Raw genomic sequence first — 24,294 nt, 5'->3', positions numbered from 1 at the left:
AGGTCATTAGCAGAAATGTTAGTATCTCCACCAAGTTGACTAACACATGAGATGCCCGTATTCATAGTGTTTCCCCATCAAGTTGCCTAACGCATGAGATGCCCACATTTAGTGTTTCCCCAGTCTATTTCCAAGTGTAGCCACCAACTCTACTATAATTGCTTTGCAATGTCGCCTTATTCACTCTATCTTGAGATCTTTTGAAGCTTCACCGTACTTAGGGCCATTGGTACTTAACTGATCTTTCACAATAAGATCAGAAAAACTCAGTTCTAGAGATTCTTATGAGTAGGAATGTGCAGTCTTCCATCATCCCCTGCGCTGGCCCCTCTGCATATCCCTGCATACATCTCCCCTCATCTAGCAGACTTTGTCTTTTTATAGGTGCTAGTGGAATGGCATAAAGCATCCTGTTGGCAGGGGCTTGAAAGCTAGAGGGTATTTTGATTGTATGGTTGGGGTAGCACTAGATGACCTAGTAAGCCAGTCCATCGAGAGGTTTTCGTTAGAACAACAGATGGAGGCTGCTTGCTGTAGCCAACACTTCCACAGCAGAGACTATGGCCAGGAATCACACAATGCGCTAACAAATCACAATTCAATATCTTGTGCATAGTAGTAATACAGACAATCCAAATCTGGAAGAAGACAAACTCAGATGTACAGCCAAAAGGACAAGGTATTGATATAGGGCACCACAAACAGCTCCGTATGTTGTACCCTCTGCTGTAGGGACTCTTCCTGTTTACCACATGCCTCCAAAGATTTCAGTAGTTCTAAGCTTGAGTCCACCTATCCACCCTCCTTTGCACCTCAGTAGGACCAGCTGTGCTGAATGATCCTGCTGCAGGCTGAACTGCCTGACAATGCCCCAGATGGGTGTTAGAAAAGTAGAGGGAGGTTGGTTGCTTGAGGCCAACACTCCTACGCAGCAGAAGATTCACCCCAAGATCACAAGATACCACAACTCAAATACATTAGCTTACTTAGATGTAAGAGGCAACTCAGATATAAAAGAAAGAAAGTTTATTAAAGTCTTCGGAAGACCGATGGGTCTATGAGACTGTGAAAAACCTGGTACAAAACGAGTTGTGAGGGTGGAGCTACTAAACGAGCATCCACACCAATGCAGAATGCAAAAATGCAAAATGATAGTACTAAGTACAACATAGTCGTGTCAGTGGTCGACGACATATCAATCTCATCATCGTCGTCGTCGTCATCATCATCATCATCATCAGGACATCAGGGTGGATGAGGCAATGGAGGCATGAAATCAGCGATAGAGTGTTGTCAGCTGCTCACGGGTGCGGCCCTATGATGTCTCCTGTCATAGCTTTGCGCCTAACAAGGGCCACAGTAACCCCAGTAACCCCTGTCGGCCGGACTCTGACTATGAACAGAGAGGGGATATCCCCAAGTGTAATCTGCGTGTCAATCCTCTGTCTGAGCTGTCGGGTCATTGGCTCTGGGTCACGACCATGTCGAGGCCTTGTCTCGTGGGGGTCCATGTGATCTGGCAGGAAGAACTCTGTAATAGAGCTCTGAGAGGGATCTGCCAAGGAAGAAGTCTGCTCCTATCTCCGTGATTGAAGTATCCTCTCGCGATGCCTGACTACCTCATGGATAAAGCCCGCCAAACATCTTTGGTAGGAGAGGAATCGGGACAAAACCCCAAAGCTATCTTTGAAGAGGCAGTAGAAACGCCCTCAGATCTCATTGTAAACAGGGCACCTAAAGATGAAGTGCTCCTCCGTCTCAAATCTCCTGCATGTCACATAATGTGCATATGCGCCTCCCCTGAGTAGGCCCTCTGCTCTGCCACTCTCGATGCAAAGTCTATGTGAAGAGATCCAGAACCGCCTGATAGAGATTCTCCGTGAGTGGGGTAAGTGGATCTGCGTGTATCCTGGTGGGCCAATGAAACCCTCCTTTGTGATGGGCAAGTAGTGATCTTTGTAGAAGCTGAGCTTCACTCGGAGTTCGCTTGGTCCCAACCAGGTCCACAATGTGTGTAGCTGTAAGAGATCCTCACAGATTACATGTTTGACCTCGTGTGACAGGAGGGGACAAAAAGGAGCGTCCATACTGTACTTAAAGGGAGGAAGTCTATCCATATGGAACCCTAGTCACTCAAACCATCTCTAAGTGCGTGCATACCGGCATCTCTGGTCCCCCCTTGCCAAAAGTGCCATAGAGGAGGACAATGCTAGCCAAGGTAGTCTGCTGCACCCAGAAGTGTAATCCCCACTGGGAGTTTGCTTGGTCCCAACCAGGTCCACAATGTGTGTAGCTGTAAGAGATCCTCACGGATTACCTGGTTGACCTCGTGTGACAGGAGGGGAGAAAAAGGAGCGTCCATACTGTACTAAAAGGGAGGGAGTCTATCCATGTGGAACCCTAGTCGCTCAAACCATCTCTGTGTGCGTGCATACCAGCATCTCTGGTCCCCCCCTGTCGAACGTGCCATAGAGGAGGACAAAGCTAGCCAAGGTAGTCTGCTGCACCCAGAAGTGTAATCCCCGTACTCCCTGACTCAGTACAGATACGTGATGACCTGAAATGTAGGAATGACCCAAACTCAACCTGAATGATCTGGTGAGAAACGGACGGCTTATCGCAAATCATCCGCGATAGCATGAGAACCTGTCGCCGCTCCACATGAGCCCACTCTATATCCGACAAGTCTGGCCCCCAACAAGGGCTGCCATACATCCCCACTGGGCGGACCAAGGAGTCAAAAAGCAGCCCCTTGGTCCGTGGATCCTGAAAGTGCAAGTGGAAACACTGCCTCTCTAGTCTGGCCAATGAAGCGTATCCCCTACCCAGGCGGGCCTGCATTGCGAGTCTCATAGTGAAGATGGGTCCGGAGAAGACAACCCCAAGATACGTGTATGATGAAACTATCTCAACAAGTGACCCACCAAACGTGAACTACTCTTGGTGCATCTCGGCTCGAGATGTATTGAACATCATAATCTTGGTTTTACCAAGGTTGACCTTCAAATCATGAGACTCACAAAAAAACTATAGTGCGTCAAGGTGTCTTTGGAGCCCCTCTGCTGAGGAAGAAAAAAGTGCCACGTCATCTGCATACAGCAATATCAAAATCAGTGTGCCAGCAAGAGAGCATTCATCCCTCCCTGTGTCTACATCATTGTCTCGAGCTCGTCAATGTAGAGGCCAAACAGGATAGGTGATAAAGGACACCCTTTTTTTACCCCAATAGTGCCTAAGACTCTCTCGTAAATGAAGGAACCAGGGAGCAATCACATGATGGAAACAGATATGGGGCACATAACAACTTGATGTGATTGATTGATAACATGAAGTACAATGCCCATTTTATAGGTTGGAAAGCCTCATCTTCTAACATCACAGGTGAGATCACTAGCCTCCACCTCACACACCTAACTCACCTAACTCTAGGAGGTGGCCCTAATTGCTCACCTACTAGACACATTCACACCCACACAATTGTAGGACATCCTCACACTTGAGTCATGTTCTAACACTCCCCCAGAAGGAAAGGTGAGGGACAGTTAGGAATGGAACCAAGAACAAAACATGACAATGACGGAGTCTGCTAATTTGTGCAATGTCTGAACTAGACACGGCTCCCATGCCAACTCAGAGGCTGAAGTTTGAGCATGGTTCCAAAGAAGTTATGTGGATATGGTATATGCACATTGATGACTTGTGGCAATAAGTATTCCATGATATCTTTCAATTTCTAGTTCGAGTCTAAATAGTTACCTCAATACATGTGTGATCCTAGACACATGTTGGTCTATTGACATATGTATAAAAGTGAATCAAATAAGTGACATGAAGTTATACCATCAAGTGGCTTATGAACAAACTTTGCTTGAAAATATAAGGATGAACTCCACATCTTGGATCTCTTATTGGCAGGTGGTGAAATTCATAAAAGAGTTGGGATGAGGGTCTATGTGACAATATAATGCTTATCTTTAGCAACTTTTAACTCTGGGAAGACGGTGAAATTGATTATGTCTTGATGGAACAAATCACTAAGGAGTCATATCCTTTGCATATAGTACATTGTGAGTAGATGACCTCAATCTGAATTAATTTTGATAAATCGAGCAAAATCCCCAAATAATTGGGCTAATCACATATGTTTGTACTCAAATTTTACATGCCTGAGGCTTCAATTTGGTTGTAGCAAGATCTAGACCGCAAGAGTGAACCCACGAACTGAAAGAACAAATCTGCAATTTCTGCCTTCGTGCTGCTGCCTGAGAGAGATTTCAGATCGTGGACATTTTAGACCACCTCCATGGCTTTTTAGCCACATTGTTGAGGCTAGGGATAGAGTACTTTCTCTCCCACCTGTTGTATGATTTGTTTTGAATGGAATATATCACTTTTTCTTTAAAGATCGTGGACATAGAACATGAAGTCAAGTGGGAGGGTCTCCTAGAGTCCTAGGGTGTCCTACAGTTGTGTGGGTGTGAATGTGTCTAGTAGGTGAGCAATTAGTGCCACCCCCTAGAGTTAGGTGAGTTAGGTGTGTGAGGTGGAGGCTAGTGATCTCACCTGTGATGTCAAAAGATGAGGCTTTCCAGCCTATAAAATGGGCATTGTACTTCAGGTTATCCATCAATCACATCAAGTTGTTATGTGCCCCATATCTGTTTCCATCATGTGATTGCTCCCTGGTTCCTTGATTTGGTATCAGAGCACGGGTAATCACCTTGAGACCTTGTTACATTCAAGCTCATGAAGTTCGTCTACTACTCTCGTGGTTGCTCCCTTGCACTTAAAGGAGGGTAACTAGATCTGCATCAATTTTTGGCTACCGCAACTAATGTTCTATCCCCTTTTCTACAACCACTGTGTTTCTCTGATTAGACTGTGATTTGCTATGCATACTGCCTGCTACTGTTTCCCCCATATCCTTGAGAACTGCCATCAATCAAAATCAAGCACTGATGCATAAATCTTGGACATGACATGTTCAATCATAATGGTCCTGTAATTCTCCAGGCTCATGGGATCCCATGCCTTGTGGATGGGTGAAATAGTGTTAATGATCCAGATGCGTGAAAACCCCAAACAAATAGCTTCATTAAAGAGCTTTGCTAAGATCGGGGCTACGAGGTTAATCCCATATGCAATGAACTCAGTGCATAGCCCCTCATGATCCTTCACTCGGCCATTATGAAGTTTCATTATGGCATCCTTCACTCCTCCCTTGGTGAAGAGGGTGCAGGATGTGGGGTGTGGCATATGTGAGAGGTCAAGGACTGGCTGATTTGGGATCCTCGTTCCAACAAACAAAATCTAGTTTCTTTCTACGTACCAGTCGACGATACTCATGTAGCGTCTCTAATTCGCTCGAAAGATTGTTTTTAGTTTTGAATCTGAGCTGACGACGTAAAGCCTTGCTCTCATCATCATACCAGCTATTACAAGTACGGTCCCGGGTGGTGGTGGGCGGGTCAAGCGATTGGTGTGAGGAAAAGCATGAAGGGCAGTCTCGTGTAGTGAGCGGGTGATCAAGGCAGCGCGGTCCTCTAATAGGAGTATGAAGTCAATATAAGCGAGAAGTATGTACAGACAACCCGAGTAAATAGGTGAGTGATCACGGTCAAAGCGTATGTCATGATAGGTGAAGTAAGAAATCAGTGGGATGGAAGGTGCTGTGCAACAGGGAGTGCAAATACTAAAGAATAAGTAGGTATGATCAGCTCCTAGGGGAAGAGGTGCCACAGTAAAATCTGTGATGTGAGATGTGAAGGCAAGGGATCCCATGATGTAATCAACAACACTAGAGCCTCCCCCATGTGGAAAGCCTGTGAGACCACCTGAGACAGGCCATCTATCAAGACCATTATAAACAATAAGATCATGCATCCTGCCAAGATCCAATAGGGCCTGCCCATAAGATGTGACCTCGTCTGTCAGCTGAAACCCGTAGCATATCTGCTCACTCAAGATCAATGCCTGGCAATAGAATGGAATCATCCCTGAAGTCGAGGAGTGGTACTTGACGCCCGGGCGCCTGTCCTCGCATTGAAGGCCCCAACTAGGACTTCTTCGCGGCTCGAGATGTCAACAATAGATTGATAAAGAGCTGCAAATGGAGATGTCTCAGCCTCAGCTCGAATATCTCTAGCAAAGTGGGAGGTCTCAGGAGGGAAGTAGCATACTGCAACAAACAAATCCCGGTTGTTAATGTGTCAGATCTGGATCCAAAGAAACCTGGAATGTGCATCTCTTTGCTCTACTAAAATGGTCCCTAAAAGAGTGGATCTGTAAAGACCTCCCTCGTACTCCCCCTGTGTCCCTAGTCTCATCTCTGTAGGATGACTCGCATGTGTATCAGCTGACTACTGGTAGTGGGCACTCTGGACTCTGATGTGTCTCAATGTAGAAGACTATGTCACGGCCTGTATAGCATTCCGAGAAGTTCCCTGGTTGTGACCATAAGGTACCATTATAGTTCCAAATGGTGCAAGATAGGGTCTCGGAGATTTGAGTCTCATAGACCCGCCTCCCTATGCGAGAGGGGAGGCCAATGCCCAACGGGGGCCTGTAAGAAGTCGTCCATCTCGACTACTGCCCACTTTCCACCTGACCCCACTATTGCAATAGGAAGCACCTCTCCTCCACCTGTAGGAAGGTGAGGTCCTCATCCATGGAGATCGCTGGCTTATCTCGCAGGACTAACTTGCGTCATAAAGCCGAAAGTCGTGCCTTAGAGCCATGGAACCGTATGATCACGGGCTGCTCTCGGTTTGGGTCTCCCCCTACCCGCCATGCCCTCTCAATCATGTGCTCAACTACACCCATGTCGTGACCACGAAGGCCGTCGCATCTGCCATCAGTGTAGCCTTAGTGCGTGGGATCCCACGGACTCTGATGTTGAGAGCCTTACTGGCTCTCTACTGTTGCTCCATGAGGGTAGCCGAAATGATTGCCCTTGTAGGTTCCTATTTGGCCACGTCAACCCATCTAGAAGTCTCCTCAATTACAAATTGCATGCTCGCAATCTATGCCTCAACAACTGGAGTGCTACCTGGGACTATGCATAGTGACCTCCTGCCAGAGCTGCGAGATATCTTATGTAAGTCCATGAATGAGATCAGCCTGCTCCCGAATGGCACGAGCCTGCTCCTGTATGACGCGGCTCTGCTCCTAGGTAAAGCGGACTTGCTCCTGTACGAAGCGTGTCAGCTCCATCTCGCGCTCATGGATACTGTGTACCTCCATCAGCAAGGTGTCCCAGGTCTCACGTGGGTCAGCTCGTCCATGTCCTAGCTGAAACTGGAAGGGCTGCGGCATAAAAGTATGAGGATGAGGCCGGAGGCTGGGCGGTGACTGAGTGAACTGGGTATGATATGGAGATGACAGTGGCATGGATGAGGTGATCCCAACGGGGTGTGGGAGCGCAGGCTGACTCAGCACGGGAGGGAGAGAAAGGTCGAGGCATAATGCGGAGCAATGTATGACACATCCGAAGTAGGTGTCATAAGCGGTGAGAGGGTTGTAACGGGAGAGGAAGGGAGATGGAATCTGTGACAACCCTCCTATCCTAGGGGAGAGGGAAGACACTGTAACTGTAGCGAGAGAAGGAGAGAGGGAGGAGATCGGTGTCAACCCCTTTGTCGTGGGAGAGGGGGAGGAAGTCGATGTCGGACCTGTTGTCATGGGTATACCTAAAGCTGAAGAAGTATCTGGAGTGGGTATGACTGTAGATGTAGCCAGGGCTGAGGCTGGAGCTGAAGCTGAAGATCCTGTCTTATGAATTGCTTTGCTATCCACTCCGAGTCTACTCCCGTTGAAGCGCTTATTCACATCCTCGAGCTTTAATTGTATCTGCTGGTTTTTGTCTTCTTTCTTGATTTTATCTTTGTCTTTCTCCCCTTTTCCCATTTTGAAAACTGACTCCGGTTATCCGATTGTAATGAGCAGCTGAGAATCACTGAAAATGCTGATGGAGAAGATGGAGAGTGCTGATGGAGAAGCTTGGGAGGAAGGTCATTGAAGAGGCTTCGAAACAGTGCCTGAATGAGCCCAAATGGGGCTGTGGAAGGCCTTCGAAAGGGGACGTAAAAAAGGCTCCTCTTTTCTTTTCTTTTTGTGGTGGGTCCCTAAGTCACCTAGGACAGTTAGTCCATTGACCTAAAGACCTCTAAGACAGTCAGGACAGGTAGTTAGTCTAACCTAACCTAACAATGACTTAGCCTAGCTCTCGTTAGGTTGACCTAACCCAACCCCAACTAACTAACTTGACCCAAGGTAACTAAACCTTACCAACCAGCTAATCTAGCCTAGCCAAAACAAACTAGCCCGGTTAATTAACCTAGGAACTAATAATTGCTAAGGTTCTGCAGGGAAGCAAGGGGCAGCCAAGACACTGGCAATATACAGATAAATCTAAAGTACAAAAACTTGCCAACACATGTACCAACAACCCTCCCTGAGGTAAGGTAGCAAAACAAGGCTTTGTTTTGCTGCACCAGCTGAAGGAAACTCATCCTCTTCTGCCACCCACCTCTGTAATAGGCTTCAGTAGCTGCTCAAGGATAAGCAGTCCTGCAAAGATATGTTCCGTTGGTGTACTGCAGACAAAGCTCCCTTGCTGTACCCTTATGCTCTGCTACTGTGAGTAGGTCTGCACCTAGGTGTGTGGCAGACGTCTGGATGTCTGCCCTGCAAGGACACTCTATGTATGTGGTACTGCTTATGTAGATTCCTAAGGTTACTCCTGCCTTCCTTTCCCGCATAATGCTCTCCAGCTGGGATGCTGGTCTGCAGGCTGGAGTGTCCAGAGGATGCTCAGCTCTTGCACCTTTGAATGCCTCAAATGCCTCCGAAGAGGCCCTTATATAGGCCCTCATCTGGGCGACCAGTCCGTCAGTCGACTAAGTCTGTAACTACTGCCAACTTGGAAGGTCTTCTGTCCCAACTGCATCTGCTGCTGGTGGCCCCACCTGATCTGCTCTGCATCTATTGCAGACAGCCAACTTGGTCTGCTGTCTTGCCTACTGGATCCAGTCCTATGAATGGCCTCATCCCCCCACTGTATGTTGCTGTTCATCTGTGCATCTGTTGCAGACAGCCAACTTGGTCTGCTGTCTTGCCTGCTGGATCCAGTCCTATGAATGGCCTCATCCCCCCACTGTATGTTGCTGTTCTGCTGGCCCTGCACCAGTCCCAAGGCCTTATGGATGGCCTCATGCCTGGGTCTTTCCAGGCCCAAAGTCTGCCTTAATTGTAGGCAGACAGTCGGCCATGGCTCAGTGGTCTCCCCCAGATAAACCCTAACAAAGATATGATCTGCTGCCCCTGTGGCAGCCATGTTGCTGCCCACATGGCAGCCTCAATCCTTCCCCATAGGTTCATCTACCCACACGCATGCTGAGGTGTCATCCAGGATCACAGGTGAGGCATTGACCCTATATCTCCAACACCCCTCTCAATGACACTCTGGCCCAACACCAACTCTGTTATAGAACTGCTCCATAAGCACCTTTGTAGAAGCGCCTAAGGATATCTTCTTTATCTGGTCCTGAATCCTGCACCTCCAGTATCTCCAAGAACTTCTCCGCATCGTTCACGAACAACTGGATCCACTTGTTCATGAACGAGTGGATCCACTCTAAAACACTGGTACAACTTCTGTCCAAGTCACAAACACTCCAATGTCTTCAGTATCCCAATGCACCGACAGATTTATCCAATCGTCCCCCTCAAAAGATAGGAACCAACCAGACCCTGCAAGGCACCGACGATCCTGGGTCTGTTAGAACCCGACATACAATCGGTGCCATCTACATCCTGGTCCTTGATTCCTCCAAAATGAGATCTTGGTGGCTAGTCCACCCTGGTAGGAATCCCTCCAGCCAACTCTAGAGTGAGTCTATCACCCACTCGTAGGAATCCCTCCAGCCGAGTCTATCAGCCACTGATCTTTCTTTGAATAAATTTCAAGATCCTTTGTCGTCACCATGAAGGTTTTGACAAGATCGTCATCTTATCCTTCCAGCATCATGCAACTGGGCCTCTTTGGAGAAGCCTCCTGATCACATCCATCGATCAGCAACTCGAACTTGTCGAAATCTGTGTCGCTAATCTCATGGACAATCTTGCAGCAAGTGTCGAAAGCTTCATTAATGAGAGATCCCTCTCTATCTGTATACAAGGCTTTCATCCTCCACCGTCCATTGAATTCAGAGCACATGTACAAACACTGGTCCCAAAGCAATCTCTACTGAAACCTCTAGAAAAACATAATGAAATCAAATACCCTGGAATTTCAATCTCGTGATGCTTGCCATCGAAGCAAGAAGGTACCTCCCATAAGTACCATGATCCTTTGTGCATGTGTGTAATCCTATAGCTATGCTCACTCTAGTGAGCTCTAGGTGTAATCCTATAGCTATGCTCACTCTTGCTCATCAAGGTCCATCTCTAGGTGTGCTCTGCCATCTCTGAAGGTGGTATTGGACTAGTCCTCAAATCCATGACTGAGCAACATTCTCAATCGTCCACCACAGAGTCTGAATCTATGCACCACTATTCAATGTCTTCTATGAACACCGTCACCCTAGGTCTACATATTCCATCTCAACGGGACATGGCATCTCACTAAGAAGAGTTCCTCGATTACCACATTGGCAAATGCCATGTCTAACTGGTCCCCCTTCTTTGCTTCGTCTGTTAGAAATCACCCAACACAGGGTACGCACAGCGGAAGACTGATAGAATTGCCCAGGAACCACATGTCGCCATCATTCAGCCACTCCTCGCCTCTGTCTAGAGCTCCAAATCACCACTGATCTGCTCCTGGACCTGCTTCTGCCAGTCGCCTCATCCATGGTGCTGATCCATACTCCCCGATGGCTCCAAGTACTTCTCTAGATGTGCTGCCTGTTGGGATAAGTGTGATCAAGGGCTTGCTCTATGGTGCATGTGTGCATCTAGGGGAGTGGGAGTCACATGTGTGTGTGTGTGTGTGTTGTAGAGGCACATCTAGTGCTATGATGTGTCTAGTGTGTTACCTAAGTGATGATGTAAGCCAAAGGCCCCCACATGGGAGGTTCCTTTGATTTAGGCCAGTCCCACTGATGTAGGGGCTGATTGCCACTAATGTAGGGAAGGTGCCTTTGATCTAGGCCACCTTCTCCCCATTTCTATAAGAGAGAGTCACCTCTCTCACAATCAATAGAGAACAACATTTTTGGTTACATATTGTGCTCTCACTCCTCCTCCAAGATGCATCTATTCTATCCCACGTGTTTCTACATTTGGTATCAGAGCTTTAGGTTCTAGATCTAGCTTAGCCTAGCATTAGATGCTCCCTAGTAGGAATTCTTAGACTTTTTCAAGCTTCTACCATCTTCACCATTTCGTCCCCAAATTTGTGAGAGCTTGTTCTCCCTCGTCATTTCACCATTCTCCAAGCCCTTTGTGCTGTAGAAAAATCTCTGTAGGGCGCACCTTCAGCTCGAAGCTTGTCGCAAAATTGTGCCTCCATCGCCTGTGCCAACAAGAAAATAGTCCGCCGATGTATCGCGTAATTCCGCCTCTATGTTCACTCATTTCCAAATTCCTCTGAGCACGAGTTGGGCGACACTACAAGCAAGCTGCTGATGAAGTTTGAGCTCATTTGGTTAAGCATTTGAGGAGAAACAGACAAAAGACCAGTCGATTTTGCTAAGCTTCTATATGGCGACCTGGCACAACATTGTGCCTCTTCTTGCTGGTAGCTCTGGTCTGGTATACTAGTGTTATTTCTACTTTAAAAGCCCCCTCAGTTCATGTTTTATGTGTCTGAATTGCACCCTCCAATCCACCTTGGTCTCTGCTGGTAGAATTCTTCATATTTTGGTCAAAGGGTGTTGAGCAATCACCATAAGTTTGGGGCTTCCATTATTTACTGCAAACTTTCATTGTTTTGATTGTACTTGAGTAGTAGAACTCAGTCATGGAGCTCATAAGTGTCCTTATACTTTGCATTTAGAATGATGACTATGTGATTCTCTTTGACCATGATTTATGAGTACTTGAATTGTAAACATGACTAAGCCCGAGCAAGTAGAGAAGTTTGATGGAACTAGTTTCCATACTTGGCAAACAAAAGCTAAGTTTGTGCTTATGAAAAAGGGGATATGGAATGTTGTGAATGGAAAGGAAAAGAAGCCTACAAAAGAAGAAGCTAATTGGTTGATCAAAGATAAGAAGGCTCTTGCTACCATTGCTTTGGGATTAAGTGACTCATACATTCACCACATTGTGGCTTTGAAACTTCACATGAAGCTTGGGATCATCTTCACACAGTATTTGGTGCACAAGGGAAATGCTTCAAATATATCTTGCTTATTAAGTTCCTTTAGCTACAATTGGAAATGTGTTATTCCATGAAGAAGAACAACTCCAAAGAGAATGAAGTGTTTCTTGTGAAGAAGGGCTACTTCAACAACAAAGCAAATCTGGCTGTAGGAAGAACTCCATCAGCAAATGAAGAATCAAACTTGGTGGTAGAAAATAAAGACTATGCTTTTTGAGCACTTTGTCTTTTGAATTTTTGTTTATCATCACTTGGTCAAATTTTGAGGTTCTCTGCCTGGAGTAGTACTCCAAAAAGAATGTCATATGTTTTGTCTTTTGTAAATCACCTCTGGTCACCATATGATGTAGGCCATGTGATATGTGTTTTGTCTATCCCATTTTTGTGAACCTCACACCCTTGGGAACCCTTGCTAGCATGAGATCCTAGCCATAGATTTATCCTTGACCACCATGAGATGGCATGAGAAACTATGAGACTAGATGTATCCTTGACATTGCAAGAGGCAAACCCTTGAGGGGGGGTATGTTGGGATAAGTGTGATCAAGGGCTTGCTCTATGGTGCATGTGTGCATCTAGGGGAGTCACGTGTGTGTGTGTGTGTTGTAGAGGCACATCTAGTGCTATGATGTGTCTAGTGTGTGACCTAAGTGATGATGTAAGCCAAAGGCCCCCACATGGGAGGTTCCTTTGATTTAGGCCAGTCCCACTGATGTAGGGGCTGATTGCCACTGATGTAGGGAAGGTGCCTTTGATCTAGGCCACCTTCTCCCCATTTGTATAAGAGAGAGTCACCTCTCTCACAATCAATAGAGAACAACATTTTTGGTTACATCTTGTGCTCTCACTCCTCCTCCAAGATGCATCTATTCTATCCCACGTGTTTCTACACTGCCCACATGACAGCCATGATGCTGTCCATGTGGCAGCCCCTTTCTTTCTTTTCCTGTGAGGTACTGCCCATGTGGCAACCCCCTCTCCATGTTCTTTCCTCTGGGCATGTCCTGCCCTAGGTCTCCCTCCCCCACGCTCACCTCATATGGGGGCTTATAGATGGGAAGGTGACCTTTCCAACATGGTCAGCCTTCTTCTTTCTGCAATCTTTAGCAAAGTGTCTAGGCATGTCACAATAGAAGCGCTTCTCCTAGTTCTTCCTTTTCTTCTTGTTTCCATCATCACAAGCGTCCGTGTCTTCATTCTTGGCATCCTTTTTTTGTGGCTTCCATTTGCCACTCTTGCTCTTTGCTTGGCCTTTTCGTCACCATCGTCATCGTCTTTTCTGTGGTACAGCTTCATCTAAACTTTCTCCTGAAGCAACAATGGACCCGACTCCATGAACTTGAGTGGCCTCATTCATTCTCCAGCAGTGAGTTCAGACCTGGGATACGGCCAACAGGGTTACTGTGGCACTTGTTAGGCGTAGAGCAGCTGCCAGGAGGGCACGACACACTACTACTCCTCTAGATAGTAGACAACGATCTATCACGAGCTTCTTGTCTACACTGCCTAGCCTGTCACCGGGCATACCTTGATGTTTCATGCCATGTGTGTGCTGCATTGTATTGTATAGAATTAGATTGTATCTGTTCTATTGATGATGATGCCAGTGAGTGACATTGATGATTATGACATTGACTATGTCCTACACATTTTTCTAGCATGGGTTAGGATGCTCGCTTGCTCGTGACTCAAAGCCCATGAGATGGAAGATCGGGAACCTTGTTCAAACTAAGGGGTGGAGTCTTGCCAAGAACGAAGGAGCTCTCGGCTTGCAGTTGGTGCATAATAGGTCAGCATACTTCAAGTCATCTACATCGAGCCATGGGATCCAATCCACTCATTCTGACATTCGAAGAGTCTAGGAAGCTGGATGGAACAAACTATCCTATCCAGAAAGTGAAGTACAACTTCGAAAAATTCCTAGACTCTGACCATAGGGTACCATTACAGTTCCAGATGGTGCAAACAAGTGTCTCGGTATCATGTGTCTCATAGGCCTCTCCCCCGTTATGTGGGAGAGCGGCCAAATGTTCGATGGGGCCCGGTGATGAGACGCTTGTCCCGCACTACTGCCCATTTCCTCTCCTTGCGGGTCGCATCCCAATGCTACAAGAGAGCACATCTCTCCTCTATCTATAGAGGTGCTAGGTCCTCATCCATGGATATGGAGGGGTGATCTCATAAGAACGATCTGCGGCGTAGAGCTGACAAGTGTGCCTAAGCGTCTCTGGACCGTAAAATGAGAGGCTGCTCTGTGTTGGGGTCTCTTCCCACTTGCCATGCTCCCACAATAGCATGATTACGAACCCCTAAAGTGGTCGCAACACAGGTAGTCATGTAGTCCATCAGTGTGACCTCTGTCCGTGGGATCCCATGGACTTTGATGTTGAGAGCCTTAGTAGCCCTTTGCTGCTACTCCACAATGGTAGCCGAAACGGTTGCTTTTGCAGGTTCCCGATTCACCACATCTACCCATTTGAATGTCTCTGCAATGGCTAACTATATGGTGGCTATCTAGGCCTCAACAGTTGCTGTTGGTGTGCCTCTTGAGGCCGTGCTCAAAGAAGAAACCTCTTTCTTGAGCTCAAAGAAGAAACCTCTTTCTTGAGCTCTTCCGAAGACTTTAATAAACTTTCTTTCTTTTCTTTCTTTCTATGATGTCTGGGTGAGCGCTTGAATGAGACTAGCCTGCTGTTGTGTGTAACAAGCGCCTGCTACTCTTGAGTGAAACGGGCCTGTTCCTCTACAAGTCGGGTCAACTCCACCTCACACACGAATGTTGTGTACCTCTGTGAGAAGAGACTCCCAGGCATCCAGTGGGTCAGCCAATGGGGAGGCCGGTCCTCTCGGGATCTCGAACTGGAAGGGGGATGGTACAAAGTTGGAGGGATGGGGCTGGATGGTAGGGGGCGATTGAGTGAGCTGAGCAGAGAGAGGGGATATCTGGGACAGTGATGAAGTGACTCCAGTGAGGGCTGGCTAAGAGGGAGGGATGAGAGGGAAGAGGTAGAGTATTGTGGGCCAGTATGGATCTCTAGAGCGAAGCAGGTGGTGAACCTGGTGTAACAAATGTAGCTGATGTAGCAATCGATGTGGATGTCAAATGTCGAAGTTGAGGACCCCGAGGTGGATGTTGATGAGGATGATGATATTGCCGATGTGGATGATATAAGCATTTTTTGTTATGCTTTGCTGTCCACTCCTAGCCCGCTCCTACTGACACGTGTATTGACGTCCTCTAGATTCAGTTGCTTTGGAATCTTGTCCTCTTTCTTGCTTCTCCCCTTGTCTTTGACATTCTCCAGCTCTCCTTTCCCCATGCTTTGATGCTGAGGCCAACAATCCTATGCAACGGAGGTTGCTTATGTGAGGCCAACACTCCTATGCAATGGAAGGTTCACCCCACGGTCACATGATACTCAATGGAACACAACTCAAATAGATGTGCTTACTTAGACCTAAAGACGGAAACCCAAATCTGAAAGAGAACTCAGATGTACAGCCAAGATAGAAACAATATACAGATAGAGAACACTTAAGATATGGAGAGAATACACACAAATATCCAGCCAAGAAAATCTCATAAATAGAGGTAATGTCTAAGTACAAAATACAACCAAAACTGTGAAAACAGCTTCGGTAAATACGCTGAGGTAAACCACCAAGAACAGGCTCTCTTTGGTGATCCTTCTGCTGTAGACCCCTCCTAAATCACCACGTGTCCCTAATGCACTTCAGGAGGGCTGAGTTTTGTTGTTATACTACAAGCAAAGCTCCCTTTGCTGCACCCTCTGTTGGGATATCTCAAGGTGTATGCCTCAGGCACACCTTATGTTTCTATGTGTGAGTGCTAGAGGCACAGTTAGGTGCCCACAAGCACAGTTAGGTGGTGGAAAAGCCACATAGGATGATTGAGTGAATCTAGGAGCAGATTGAGGAGATGATTGTGGAGCTTTGAGGTCATCAGTGATGTCAGTGACCTTGTATGAGGTGCCTACTTAAGGACCTCTTTCTTCTTCATTCTATAAGCAAGTATTCTGATTTTGTGTCAACTCTACTCTTTCCTTTCAGTGTTCCAACATGGTATCAGAGCCATTTGATCCCCCTTGAGCCCATTTTTGCCACATCATCATCTTCTTCTTCTTCTTCTTCTTCACCATCTCTCCCTCTTCTTCCAAAAATTTGCTTGAGCCTGTTCTCCTCTGATTCTCACCCATTTCCCACGCCCTTCCAGCTGGAGATCCCTCTTGTTAGGGCGAATTTCGGGCTGCAAGCAATTGGAGAATAACCCGCGCTGCTGGTCGCCATTGCACGAAAATCGTCGATCCTTCTTCCTGCAAGTTCTCTGCGCCTGCTCTGTCTTTTCCTAATTCCTTCCAGGGCAAGCTTCTCCATACCTAGAGCTACCTTGTGCTGAAATCTGAGCAGCAATGGCTGCATATTGAAGGAGAAAACAGAGAAAAACCAGTCGACTTTGTTCAAGAAGGTGAAGGCGACCTGACGCATATTTTCGCCTCTTCTTCCCAGAGGATCTACTGTGGTATACCAGCTTTCTTTTGCCTCAGAAAGCCCTCTTTCTTTTGCTTTGAAGAGTGTGATATGAGCCCTCCAAGTTCAGCTCTCTAGTTTTGACAGTTTTGACATACTTTTGAAAATGATGCTACATAAAATGCTACTCTAGCATTTCTGGTCTTTTGAAGTTTTTAATAACTTCACTACAAGTGTTGCTTCAGTTTTGTTTTGACTTGCTAGACCTGGTTGTGATTGGAAAGTGTTTATTTCATTCACTCCTATGAAGCATGCAAAAGTAGCATCATTGTTTGAAAACTAGTCACTACTATTTGCTACAACAAGTGCCTATACTTTGGAAGTATTTCAGTTCTTTTTGCCTTGTAAGAGAGAAGACACTACCCAATACTTAGGTTAGAGCCTCTCATGGCTTGCTTATGCAAAATATGTGAAAAGCCAAAACATAAAGCAATGTCTTGTTATGCTACAAAGGATGAAAATGCCAACCTGACTTCCTTGTTGAAGATTGCCAAAACAATGGTTGCCAAAAAGGAAGCAACTACATAGATCTACCCTCTCATGGAACTTTTATTTGACTCCAAGTACAAGAAAAAGATGAAGGTCAGATACCTAAGATATGCTTCTCTACACAACTATGGAGATGACAAGATAATTGTTCTCTTGAAGGATATGACTTTCAAATCCACTTGTTCTATCATAGTACCATCTTATAAGGCACTAGACACTGCCCATGTGGTAAGACCTTGCCTTAACATGGATATTTTGCCTCCACAAGATGAGGCATCCCATGAAGATTATGCATTTTAAACATCTCTATGTATGCTCCAGATCTCTCTTTTTATGTCAAGGTACTCAGCCTGGATAGTCCTCCAAAATGAATGAAAATAAATTATTGTGTGTTGTGTGTTGTGTGTTTTGTAAACACCTCTGGTCACCTTATGATGTAGGCCATGTGTATGTTTGTTCCATGGTACCTCCTACAGACATTGTGTGCATGTACATGTAGGGGAGATAACCATTGGAAGGTCTTTTTGTATCCCTTTATGTTTACCTTACACCCAAGGAAACCCTTGCTAGCATGAGAACCTAGCCATAGATTTATCCTTGACCACCATGAGATGGCATGAGAAACTATGAGACTAGATGTATCCTTGACATAGCCTGAGGCATTTCCTTGAGGGGGGGTTTGTTGGGATATCTCAAGGTGTATGCCTCAGGCACACCTTATGTTTCTATGTGTGAGTGCTAGAGGCACAGTTAGGTGCCCACAAGCACAGTTAGGTGGTGGAAAAGCCACATAGGATGATTGAGTGAATCTAGGAGCAGATTGAGGAGATGATTGTGGAGCTTTGAGGTCATCAGTGATGTCAGTGACCTTGTATGAGGTGCCTACTTAAGGACCTCTTTCTTCTTCATTCTATAAGCAAGTATTCTGATTTTGTGTCAACTCTACTCTTTCCTTTCAGTGTTCCAACACCCTCATGCTCTCCTACTATGAATAGGTATGCACCTAGGTCTGCTGCAGACGTTTGGACTTCTGCCCTGCAAGGACCTTCTGTGTATGTGGCACTACTGATGTGGATCCTGAAGTTTACTGCTGCATTCCTGTCCTCCACAATGCTCTTCAGCAGGGTGCTGGTTTGCAGGCTGCAGTGTCCAGAGGTGCTCAGCTCTTGCACATTTGAATGCCTCAAATGCCTAAGGGGAGGGCCTAATATAGGCCCTAATCTAGTTGACCCAGTGACAGAATGGCCGACCAGTCTGTCAGCTGACAGGGTCTGTACCTTCTGCCGCCCTGGAGCATCTTCTCCCTCGACTCCATCTGCTGTTGGTGGCCTGGCCTCATCTGTTGTTCTATTACAGACAGCCGTCTTGGTCTGTTGTCCTGCCAACCTGGGGCCAATCCTATAAATGGCCCCAACCCCCCACTCTATGCTGCTGTTCTGCTGGTCCTGCACCAGCTCCAAGGCCTTATGGATGGCCTCATGGCTGTGTATGTTGCAGCCCCATAGATGGGTGGCTCACCCTAACAAGGAATATGATCTACGGCCCATGTGGCAACCACATTGCCGCCCACATGGCAGCCTCACCCCTTCACCCTACAGGTTCATCTACCCACATGCATGTTGAGGTGTCAGCCCCCTGAGCTGATTTGGGGGCTCAAAGGTGGGACATTGACCCTATATCTCCAACAATGGGGCTTTTATAGGGTTTGGAAGCACCCTGACCTAGTCCAAACCCGTCCCTAAAGAGAGAGTCATCATGACCTCGGATCTCATAGTACACAGAGCATCTGAAAGCAAAACGCTTATCTAAGTCAATCTCCTGTAGATCACATGCAGTGACATGCAACCCTCTCCTGTAGATCACAAAAGTCGACTGAACCAACCCTATCACATAGCAGAAACTGTATGGACCTACCGTACAGTTGTATGGCCTCTTGTACCTGACTGTACCTATTGCCTCTTTGCTCTCTGCCGGCCTATCTGCAACTGCTGTCGCCCAGCTTGAATGGCCCTGTACCTGCCCGTACCTTCTGTCCTGTAGCCGTACAGTTGCTATATCAATTCGCTGCCCACTGCAAGGCCTGTTCTAGCCAGCTACACTCCTGCATCTGCTGCCCACGTGGCAGCTTATTTCTCTCACAGATTTGCACCTATGTGGGCCTTCTCATACGCCCACGTGGCTTCTCTTTGACCACTTAATCTACTGTAGGTCATTTGGGGTCTCACAGGTGGAGAGGTCACTGTGCCTAATGCAAGCTACTTAAGTCCAAATGAATGCACAAAGAATGAACATATTGTTGGCTCCACTCATCTGGCTACTTGTTTTGACAACAAGCCGAATACATCCCAAAGGCACCCACAACATCTACATGTAGCTCTATACTGCAACCTCCAGTGTCCCTGTACTCATCTAGCCCTGACCCTGGAAGTCCTCCAAAGCAAGCGGTGTTAGCTTTGTTATCAGCACAACAGTCTGAATAACCAATGTTGTCCTCCATTGTCACAAGGTTCTTGGTACCTCTAGGTGTCCGGACCATCTCTCAATGTTAGACATTTACCAAGGATAGCATTCCTTTGCTTTTGAATCAAGCAATGTACCTTTACTCCCCAGTTGTTCGACTCCAACATTGCAATATGACATGATTGCACTAAGGACCTAAGCTTATCTAGAGTCTATTGTCTTCCTCATTCACTCCCCATTTCACTATATGATGCAATTTGTGTTGCCTTTCTTGTTCCTACTTCTAGATGTCATGCACTTCTCTCTAAGAAAATAGGGGTATTACAACAGGGCATGTCCACCTTGCTCTTCTTCTTCTTGATCAAGTTTGCCCAAGAGGATGCCTTCGCTACGCTTACAGATAAGGTGGCTATTGCATCCTCTATCTTCCTATTTTTTATCTCTTTTAAGCCGATTTGGCTTGCATGTGGTCCTATTTTCCCTCGGCATAAATTTTTTTAATAGGAGATTTGCCACTGAAAAACCTTGATAACACCGTCCATTGATAGCTTGATCATGCATGCCTACTGCAGTTTACTATATTGTATGTCACATCTTCTCATGTTGCTTAAGCAATGTGGCCTAAAAAGAGATAACAACTCACCCACAACAAATGCCTTGCCTCTTCAAGGGCATGAGAGAGAGAGAGAGAGAGAAAGAGAGAAAGAAAGATATATTAACATCCTCGGGAGGCCTCGCGGGCCTATGGTTCAAAGTACACCAAGAGAAAATAACTCACACAAGCCTTAGTGGGCTGAAGGAAAGGGTGTGCTAGGGCCCTTGCTAAGTGCTATGCTAAGCTAAAGAGCTAAAGAGCTCGAACAAAACAAACTCAGGGACAAGCTGAAAGATGAGACTCAAAAAGCCAACACCCGACATAGTCGTGGCTCTCCGATGGGCTGCAAAGATACCCCGTATCTCATCTATCGAGTCGTCTCGTGCTGTGGCAAAGGACGTGGTCTCCTTGATCTCTGGATCTGGTGGGCAAGGTCAAGAGTGATGACTCGTCTCTGGCAGTCTCCTTTGAGGAGAGCTGAGATAGGCCGAATGTTGATCGTGTATGCGCTAGTCACTCTCTGTTACCACAATGTAAATATCGTAAGTCAAAGTACAGTTGATCATTTATCTGATCATAATTAAAGAGTTTTCATGTGTTAATTATGGTCAAAGAGTTCTTTTAATGGTCAAAGAATTGACTACGGTCAAAGATACTTAACTCTGGTCAAGTAAGCCTGACTTTGGTCGGGGAGACTTGGTTTATTACCAAGAGGGTTAACTGCGGTTAACCAGAGAGCCACATAGCTGACTACGGTCAGAGAGTGTTGACTTCAGTCAACAAGACTTGGCATGCTCCAAGAGGGTTAACTACAATTAACCAAGATGTACCAACTTCGGTTGGAGAGTTGTGCCAACTTCGATTGGAGAGACGTGACCATAATTAAGGTGCCTCGACCCTTAGTCAAAGCCCCTTAATTATGATCAAGAGCATTGACTTCGGTCAACCAGAGAATAAATATATTTTTTTATATTTGTTAAATGTGCACATGTGTTCAGTGGGGACGCCCACCGTGACTAGAATTAGTCCAGAGTGTGTTATTTGCATGCAAAGCGCTAACAATTAATGGGTGCCATGGTGGTGGGGAAGAGTTATTTTCCTAAGCGCTACGGGAGCCTAACAAGCATCTAGGAGGTGGTTTGTGTGACCAAGTGCTTCGAAGACTCCAGAATTGTCGTTAGTGGCATGTAATAGGACTTAGTCTAGATTTTAGACAAGTGGCATGTTACCAATTTGAAATGAGTTTGAAGCTCTTGTAATATGGATTCATGTTGGATTTTGTATCAAGCAACTCTACACTGAACTTTTGTAACAACTTTCTCTCTTCATGAATAAAAACCTTCGGGGGGGTGTAGCCCGACGATTTTCCTGGGCCCTAGTGTATCTGTTGAAAGAGGGAGAGAGGGAGAGCCAATGAGAGTGTCTTTGATGTCTTTTACAAAGGAGGTTTCATAGCAAATGAAAGTGTAATTGCTGTCTTTCAAGAGCGAGAGGCTTTACACTCTCCATGTCGTGTGTGGTTTCTGCGTCCCTCGCCCGGTAGCATCGTGTGGGCTCTCTTTGTTGATCCATACTGCCCTCATATCAACTAGCTCCTCCTCCTCCACCCCACTATGTCCTGAAGTTGACTCAAACGCATAAAAATGTATGACAAGTCTATGTGCTCGGTCGACCTCAATGTCCTGTGGTGTGGTTGCAGCCTGCTGCTCTTTGATCTGTCGCAGTAGTGTCTCTCTATGTCGTCGCATCTTAATCAAATAGAGCCCAATGCAGACCTGGTCATGGAAGTGGATTAGTTGTGATAGTGGACCAAAGCCGTGCCCCTCCTCAAAGAGGCAATTGTACCGTCCTCGGATCTCATAGTACGCTCGGCAGACACATAGAAAATGCTCCTTTGTCTTGACCTCTCCCAACGTGCATAACCTGCACATCCACACTGCTCTTTGGGTATACTTGCAACTCTTGATTTGCAGTTGATGGGACGAGACTTGCATCTGCCCAATGGCAATCCTCAATGCATGTGAGACTCCCCTATCCTCAAGGTAATGGGGTCTGATGATAAATCCATCCTCAAATACTCCATATGTCGTGCGTGTTCCTCTATACCACAAATATGAGTGGTCTCAGCTGTGATCTAAAGAGGACAGCCACAACTCCTAAGCCCCGTATCCCACGGTCCCCTCTCATCTTTTTCCTATGGGCTGATTCCCAAATGTATCCCGTCACCATGGGCAGCCCTCTCTCTGGGCTTTCATGTGTCTCAGTGTAGAAGATCATGTCTCGATCAGTGTATGTCTCCGAAAAAACCCGCTGGGTCAGACCAAAGGGTACCATTGCAATTCCACACTGCTGTTTTCAGATCCCTTTGTGTGCCTTGCCCATTGGTTTGACACCATCACAATTCACCTTCCTGCTCTGGCTGTTCTCTCACGGATAATCACTTTCCCATCTCTATATGCTGCCCATTTTCCTTCCTATCTTGCTGCCATCACTTTCACCATTCCCTCCCTTCGATGTTCCTGCTGTCGAAGGGTGAGATCGTCATCCAAAAAGGTCCTAGTACCTTTCAATGATCCCCTCATGCTCATAAGAGTGGATTTGTCCTCTTTTGTTCGAAATCTTACCACCAATGGCCTTGTTGGTGCCTCAGCTTTCCCCACTCTCCAAGCTGTCTCACAGGTGATGTTAACACCCATCTTAGTGAAGAGGATTTTGGTGTCAGTCATAGGGATGTCCCCTACTGGCAAGCCTCTAACGAGTATATTCAAAGATTTGCTGTAGATGATCTCCTTTTTAGGGGCTGACATGGTTTTCTTAACCACATCCTTCCATTCCAGCATCTTGGCCTCTCCCATGCTGATTTGTTGTTTGAGTTCAAAGTGCTTCCCTTGCATTGTGGCTTGCATAGCTGCAATATCTTTCTTGAGGTTGGCATTTTCTGTTTTGAGCTCTTCCATTGCCTTGCATGTCTCCTCTTTTGGGGCCCCTTTCATTTCTTGATTTGTTGTACCTCAACTTCCACGCGTGCACTTTATCCTCAAGCTGGTTTTGTCTTTCTCCCATTCCTCTCTCCTGGCTTTGTCTTTCCTCCACTCTTCCTGCATCTTCCCACCCTGTTTCTTCATTTCAGCTAGAACCTTGGCTACAAGTTCTTTCTCAGCCAGCAAGGCCACATTAGTGGCTTCCAGATTCTCTCTCTTTTCAAGGAGGGCTGTGCACATCTTATTGAGGCTAGTGAGAACATTTTCTGCAGACTTATTGGGTGTCACTGCTGAGTAAGTTGCCATGGCACTGTCTAGAGCCTGTTTACCCCATTTGTCTTCAACACAACCACATGTCGGCACTTTGTAAGCCCACTCTCGTCCCTGTTTGTTTTGCAGAAATATAACAAAGCGGAGATGACAAAATTTCTCACATATTTACTGCCCTGGGAGAACTTCAAGCATGTTGGTCTCTCTCCCTTGTCTTTTCCTTGTATTTTCAGTATTGCATTATGCCGATGTATTCCTAGGGCCCCTTCCTCTATGTTTTCTTGATTTTCTTCATTCAGTTATTGGGTTTCTTGAGCTTCTTGCTGGTTTTGCAGGTACCTGGCTGGATGGAGCGGATCAAGAGGGGATACAGGGGATAAGAGCTGTGAGCAGCCTATGGGCTGTGACCAGCCTCCTTGGCAGGAGCAGAGGGGCCTAAGCGGAGGCCTAGGAACAGCACGGGAGTAGTAGCAGAAGCAAATGGCGGGCACAACAGATGGCGCAGCGGGCACAACAGCCGAGAGAGAGGGCGCAGGAGCCCTGAGCAAGTGGGCGGGAGTAGAGGGGTGGCACGGGAGCCCCAGAGCAGGCGGGTGGGTAGATTATCCCCCAAGTAGACAGCGGGG

At 46.6% G+C, this 24,294-nt stretch overlaps 1 protein-coding gene across 2 annotated transcripts in view; it reads right to left on the bottom strand.

Moving 5' to 3' along the window:
- The window catches only part of ECA3 (endoplasmic reticulum-type calcium-transporting ATPase 3), a 204,977-nt gene that overhangs the window by 172,182 nt on the left and 8,501 nt on the right, over positions 1–24,294 (bottom strand). The gene's annotated exons all lie outside the window — the stretch shown is intronic.

The sequence above is a fragment of the Dipteris shenzhenensis genome, chromosome 9 (genome assembly GCF_047967505.1).
Source record: "Dipteris shenzhenensis isolate YYH24624 ecotype China chromosome 9, Dip_SZ_1.0, whole genome shotgun sequence".
Taxonomy (NCBI): domain Eukaryota; kingdom Viridiplantae; phylum Streptophyta; class Polypodiopsida; order Gleicheniales; family Dipteridaceae; genus Dipteris; species Dipteris shenzhenensis.
Note: the sequence above shows the minus strand (reverse complement) of the source record. Positions and strands in the feature narration are given on the sequence as shown.